The following is a 7,237-nucleotide window of genomic DNA, read 5'->3' on the forward strand; positions in this document are numbered from 1 at the left end:
GCAGCTTGATTGAATTTCTAGTGAGAGACTTGTTTGGTTTACGAGTTGGAAGTTTTCGAAGTCAGTCAATGCAATGTATTTCATCCTCACTATGGGAGTTGAGGAGCGATTTCGCCTTCTTCCTGTACTAGGAGACCAATGAAACTTTTAGGTTGTATAAAATGAAGTCTGCTCAAAATTTTCTGGAAGTTTGAAGTTGCCAACTCCTTTGGTTTGAGAGGTGCGAATTTTTTAAGGTAAGGCGCGCCTTCGGCCAGTTGTGTGAGGATGGTGAGGGAAAGTTTCCCGGAGTTTCCAGTGGAGTTTACTCGGCCCCGTGACCTTCTAGGATGATAGCGCAGATGACAGCACCATTATTGCAAACATGGCGGGCGCCGTGCTGGCATTTGCCGCGTTTCGACCCCCCGGGACTCGTCTAATGACAGTGATGACATTTCCGCTTTTGGCAGCCGCCCTTTTTTCGGCCCTTTACACGACCGTTTTAATTAAATTTCGACCTGCAGCGGGCCGCTTCGCCTATTTTTAACCGCGCGGCCGGAATTAGGTAAATCGAGGTGGCGGCACTGGGGGGGCATCTATCACTGTATCGGGGAGGGGGGCTGGGAGTTTGGGAGTTCGCCCGTCGATCCTCCAAAGCGATTCTGTTTGGGTTTCGCCCGCGCGGAAACGTCGGAACGCGGCGGAGAAGGATTTTCTAGTCGAGAAACAGCGCTTGAGACTCGGTTTCACGGGCCATCATTAATCTTGGCTTAACAATGGGAAGAAATATGGGCGGCCGGGCCGGGGGGGGAAATTGAAGTTTTTAGGCCTCGCGCTTACGGATTTATGGCATGAAACTACACGTGTTGGAGCGGAATGGGGGCCGGCCCCGGGAGTTGCCAAGCCAACTTCCACCGGAACTTCCYCCCAACTCCCCGCTTKGACCAGTGGGCGAGTGTGAGTTTGCACTATTCGCAACTTCCGACTTTTGARGAGTYGATTCACTTTCGCGAGTGAGTTTTCTGCTTTTCCAACTTCCAACAGCTGTTCAACGTGCGCCRGCCGAAGTGAGAGTTTACTTCGTACCTTCACGTACTTTCAAGTCGAATCGACCTTCCGTGCAGGAGTTATGAACSTTCACAGTCACCTCGTGAAAGTCTTTCTAAACCCACTGTAGGAGTTGAGGAGTCATTGTGGATTGTTCCTGCTGTCGCACGCCAATGAAACTTTTCGTATGTGCAGACTGAAGCTCGGTGGTGAYTTTCTAGAAGTATCAAKYCGCCAACTTYAYYGYCTYTGAAGTTGTGAATTTTTAAACTTATGTCRCCTTTGTSTTCAATTGCTTACTGGSAGTTCAAMGGCGGGTTTATAACTCTTTCTGAAGCAGAATGCGAATGAAACTTTCTGCAACTTAAGAGTGAAGCTCAGTGAGCAATTTGACCAAATTTCWARTTCACGACGTTYTTGATTCGGGAGTTACTAATTTTCARAGCCAATTGGTGTCAGTCTTTCAAAACCCGCTATAGGAGTTGCGCAGCCATTTCACACTTTTCCGGTTGTCGCACGCCAATGAAACTTTTCGTTCTTGCAGAATGAAGTTCTGTGAACATTTTCTAGAAGTATAAAGTCGTCAACTTCTTAAGCTCTGAAGTTGAGAATTTCTAAATTAAGGTCGCGTTTATCCTCAATGGCTTAGGTGGGAGTTCAAGGCCGGGTTTTCAACTCTTTCCGAAGCATACTGCCAATGAAACTTTCCGCAAGTTAAGAGTGAAGTTTACTTGGCAATTTGACCAAATTTCAAGTGCAAGACTTTCTTGGTTCGGGAGTTACTAATTTTCAAAGTCAATTGGTGCAAGTCTTTCAAAACCCACTATAGGAGTTGAGCAGCCATTTCACAGTTTTCCGGTTGTCGCACGCCAATGAAAGTTTTCGTCCGTGCAGAATGAAGTTCCGTGAATATTTTGTAGAAGTATCAAGTCGCCAACTTCATTGCCTTTGAAGTTGTGAATTTTTAAACTTATGTCGCGTTTATCCTTAATTGCTTACTGAGAGTTTAAGGCCGGGTTTCTAACTCTTTCTGAAGCAGGATGCGAATGAAACTTTCCTCAACTTAAGAGTGCAGTTCACTCGACAATTTCACGAAATTTCAAGGTTATAACTTTCTTGGTTCGGGAGTTATTAATTTTCAGAATCAATTCGTTTCAATTTTTAATCAATTTTTGGCCCAGAGTTGGCTACTGATGCCTTTATGCAACTTGGCCTAACTCCCAACTTGGAAGTTGCGGTTGATGCGGTTAGAAGACGCAACTATATGAAAGTGCCGAGTGAGTTTTGACGAGTTTTTGCGCCACTCGCTGCTAGATTTGACACGCTCCAACTCCCAACTGGGAGGAGCTGGAAAGCTCCCGTACTTCCAAGGGAGTTTTGGCGGAAACTCGCAACCAGTGAGAGTTGGCACAGTGATTTTTCCATCGTCCAGCCGAGAAACAGGACAAAGGACAGTCCAATTGACGAATGCCGTCGATGTTCCCTTAATTGTGTTCGATTTGTTTGAGCCGGCCAACAACAACTAATTGAAAAGCTGAGCCCCATCGGCTGGCAGCAGCGCCATTACAGGCACATGTTCCTGTAAAAAATGGGGCCCCATAAAGTGTCAGTAAATCCGACGGGGCCCCAATTTACGGCCGGGACCTCTAAACTGGACGTAACGTCACAATTAATCGGCGCCACTGATTAATGTCGATTCGCCAGTTGAGAGGAGGAGGAGGAGGAGAAGAAGAAGAATTTTAGGGAGTTGTTTGTTTCGCTTTGTTGCCAGCTCGCGCCCGGGCGCAGCTTATTATTATTTATCGTGTTTCCTTCCGAAGTTAGCAAGTGTTACCGCTTGTTCTCGAAAGCCCGTTTAGCCCTCGGGCGATTTATTTTATTTGCCACACAAAAGACCGCTCCGGCTGCCGGACTAGTTTAGTGCGAGAGCAAAACCAGTGACAGTTCAGAGTCGCAACTCCTGAACGAAATGAGAGTTTCACTTGAAAACGGGCCAGATTCTCCAGTAAACTTCCCTATTGACTTCCGGAAACTTTCACTTGCTTTTAACGGCAAAAAGAGTTGAAATCCCGAGCTTCAACTCCTCTAGTGTGCAAATGTGGGCAAGCACGACACAACTTCAGAAATTTACAACTTCAAAACCAACGAATTTGGCAACTTTAAGCTTCCAGGAAAAGAAGGTCAAACTTCATTTGACATCCCTGAAAAGTTTCATCAACTTACGACCGCAGGAAGAACCCGAAATCGCGCCTCAACTCCTGCAGTGAGCGTTTAAAGAATGGCACTCATTCCTTTTGAAAATTCGCAACTCCTAAACCAAATGAGAGTTTCACTTGAAAACTGGCCTGATTCTCCAGTAAACTCCCCTATTGACTTCCAGACAGTTTCACTTGCTTTCGAACGCGAAAAGAGTTAAAATCACGCCCTTAAACTCCGCTAGTGTGCAAATGTGGGCAAGCACGACACAACTTCAGAAATTTACAACTTCAAAACCAATGAACTTGGCAACTTTAAACATCCAGGAAATGACCATCAAACTTCATTTGAGATCCCTGAAAAGTTTCATCAACTTACGAGCGCAGGGATAACCCGAAATCGCGCCTCAACTCCTGCAGTGAGCGTTTAAAGAATGGCACTCATTCCTTTTGAAAATTCGCAACTCCTGAACCAAATGAGAGTTTCACTTGAAAACTGGCCTGATTCTCCASTAAACTCCCCTATTGACTTCCAGACAGTTTCACTTGCTTTCGAACGCGAAAAGAGTTAAAATCACGCCCTTAAACTCCGCTAGTGTGCAAATGTGGGCAAGCACGACACAACTTCAGAACTTCACAACTTCAAAACCAACCAACGTGGCAACTTTTACAGTCCAGTGCAGTGGGTGGCGGGGGGGCGCGCAAATCAATTCTCCAAGATCGAGTGGGGGGAAACAACCCTTCCATGAATAACAAAGAGCGGCCGGGAACGAAAACAGTGTCATTCGGATCGGATCGATTGGGGCGCCGCACGCGGCACATTAGGGAGTAATGGAAATCCACTCCACGTGATAATAATGCCGATGATACTCCGATTGCGCCTTAATGGACAGTCAAGATGGGCGATTGGCAATTTTCGTCGGAAAAAAATCTTCTAATGGGGCGGTGCGCCACTGCCGCTCTTCAGCATGAAAATGCGAGAAAGTTTCCGTTTCCGGAGGAGCAACCTGGCTGGGGGGGCCGCCCTTGAGGCGCCGCTGTATCGACTGGGGCGATCTTTTTCCGGTTCCGGACTCCGTTCGGACCAAGTCCTGCAAAGGCTCTCCTGATGGTCTGCAGACTTCTTCAACTTGACCGTGTTCCGCCCAGCATTCGTTCCACTGGAGTTTCGGGGCGCAAAAACCATGCATGGACAGTTAATTAATAATCGCCGGACGGGGAAAAATGCGCGAATCGGCATCGCCGCCAATGAATCAGTAGGTGATTTATTGCCGGCCCCAAGTTAACAATATTGGCTTCGGTCGGTCGCTCTAATGAAACTTCACACCGCCATGTTTCATTGCGTCCAAGACAGCTTCTGTCCTGAAATCCCCTTTTTTTCCAACCTGATTTGACCACAAAACTCCATTTTGAACTCCCGACAGCAGAGGGTGAAACAGTGAAAGTTTCAATCACATCCGCCAACAGGAACAGTTGAACCAGTCCACTTCCTGAACCTTCGCGGGCTTTGAAACTTCACAACTCCAACTTCCAAAGGAAATTTCCCACTTTTTGCTCCTGGGAAGGGACAACCGAACTTCACTTTAGTCGCCTGTAAAGTTTCATTCAGATCCGCCGGTAGGAACGCGTTGAAATCGCCGTTCAACTCCCGCAGAAATCTCAAGCGAAAATGGACAAGTTGATTCAAAAACTTCCGCGCTTCACCTCACCGAACTTTGAAAATTCACAACTCCTAATTCAGGCAAGTTTTCGACTTCCTACTTATAGGAAATCATTACTGAACTTCACTTTAGACTCTTGCAAAGTTCATTTCAGAGCCGACGGCAAAAACGGACTGAAGTAACCGCTCAACTCTCGTTGTGAACAAACGCGAAATTGCGCGAGTTGATCTAAAAAATTTCCAACTTCAGAAGAAAAGAAGTTCAGTACTTGAACGTCGGTCAAGTTACCGACTAAACCCCTAAGAATGTGAAATCAATCCGCAACTCCTACAGTGAGCAGTGAAAGAAGTGCGCTCATTGCTTTCGAAAATTCACAACTCCTGCACCAAGTGCGCAGTTCAGGTGAAGTTTCTCCAGGTTGCCCAGTAAACTCCACTGTTGACTTCCGCAGAGTTTAATTTGCCTTCAACGGCGAAAATCACGCCCTTAAACTCCACTAGTGTGCAAATGTGGCAAGCACGACACAACTTCAGAAATTCACAACTTTAAAACCAACCAACTTGGTAACTTTAAACTTCCAGGAAATCACCACCAGACTTCATTTGACATTCCTGCAAAGTTYCATCAACTTACGACTGCAGGWAGAACGCGAAATCGCGCCTCAACTCCTGCAGTGAGCGTTTAAAGAATGGCACTCACTGCTTTTGAAAATTCGCARCTCCTGAACCAAATGAGAGTTTCATTTGAAAACTGGCCAGATTCTCCAGTAAACTCCCYTATTGACTTCCGGAAACTTTCGCTTGCYTTCAACCGCGAAASGAGTTAAAATCACGSCCTTAAACTCCGCTAGTGTGGAAATATGGGCAAGCACCACACAACTTTAGTACTTCACAACTTCAAGACCAACCAACGTGGGCAACTTTAAACTTCCAGGAAATGACCATCAAACTTCATTTGAGATTCCTGAAAAGTTTTATCAACTGACGACTGCAGGAAGAATGTGCAATCAATCCGCAACTCCTACAGTAAGCAGTGAAAGAAGTGCGCTCGTTGCTTTCGAAAATTCACAACTCCTGCACCAAATGCGCGGTTCACGTGAAATTTCTCCAGCTTGCACAGTAAACTCCACTGTTGACTTCCGGAAAGTTTAATTTGCCTTCAACAGCGAAAAGAGTTAAAGTCACGACCGTAAACTCCACTAGTGGGCAAATTTGGGCAAACACGACGTAACTTCAAAAATTGACAACTTCCAAACCAACGCCGCAGCCAACGTTGGACTTCCATGAAAATGACCGACGAACTTCACTTTACACTTGTGAAAAATTCTGTTGCCATGCTAGAGCAGGAAGAGTGTGAACTGACTACTCAACTCCCATAGCGCGCAATCGACGCAATTGCACTAATTGACTTCAAAAATTCACAACTCCCGAACCAACGGAGTTGTCCACGTGAAATTTGGTGAAGTTGCCCTGCAACCGCCACTGCAAAGCTGAGAAAAGTTTCACGCGCATCCATCGCCAGGGTTGCCAGCAATGTGAAAGTTGCGTTCGAAAATTCGAAAAAAAAACCCTGTTCGGAACGACGTCGGCACGCAACTCCCACTCGTGCCCAGCCATCAACTCCATTAGCGTCGAAACAAAGCCGGGGGAACTTCAGCTAATACAGGGCGAATTAAAGTTTACGACCGCAAGCCGTTGAATCGGCCATAAAGCCGAACTTCCTCCGTCGGTTTCGTGGCTTTGATGACAGTCGTAAAACAATTTTCCCAACTCCCGGCATAACGATAATATACGAGTGCGTCCCGGAATTTATCCACACATTTTTCCACCTGCCGAGACAGTGGCGTGCAGACTGGATCACGCCTGGATCATCCGGAACCTGCAAGTCGTTCGTTCGGATTCTGGATCGTTCCAGGCCGATTCCAGAATTGATGGCACCGCCCGAGGCGAATGTCGGCAGGAGCAATTAGAGCGCGGCGCGTCTTGGAAATCCATCGCCAACATCCATTACGTGTTCCTTCCTGGCAAGGTGGAGGGATGGAGAGGCGCTGGGTTTAATCTAAAGCCCCGTTTAGCTCCATCATTAGTCACCGAACCGATGTCACGGCTGGATTTAGAGGGAAAGCGGTTTAATATCGGATTAATTGTGCAAAATACAAAATAGGTTAATTTCTCAGTGCCGACAGTTCTTCCGGCTTCGAGCGCCGCCCCAATAAATTCTCGTGGGGCCCCAATTCGAATAATGCCGTCGATTTGTAACCGAGTTTTGCGCTCGTTTCGCTCCCCCTGACCTGCTCCACTGGCCGACGGTGCGAGTCCTTCGCAGTTGGCGACGTGCAACTTTCAGGAAATTACG

The sequence above is a fragment of the Dendroctonus ponderosae genome, unplaced genomic scaffold (assembly GCF_020466585.1).
Source record: "Dendroctonus ponderosae isolate FM_Combo_2020 unplaced genomic scaffold, Dpon_F_20191213v2 Dpon_F_20191213_12, whole genome shotgun sequence".
Lineage (NCBI taxonomy): Eukaryota > Metazoa > Arthropoda > Insecta > Coleoptera > Curculionidae > Dendroctonus > Dendroctonus ponderosae.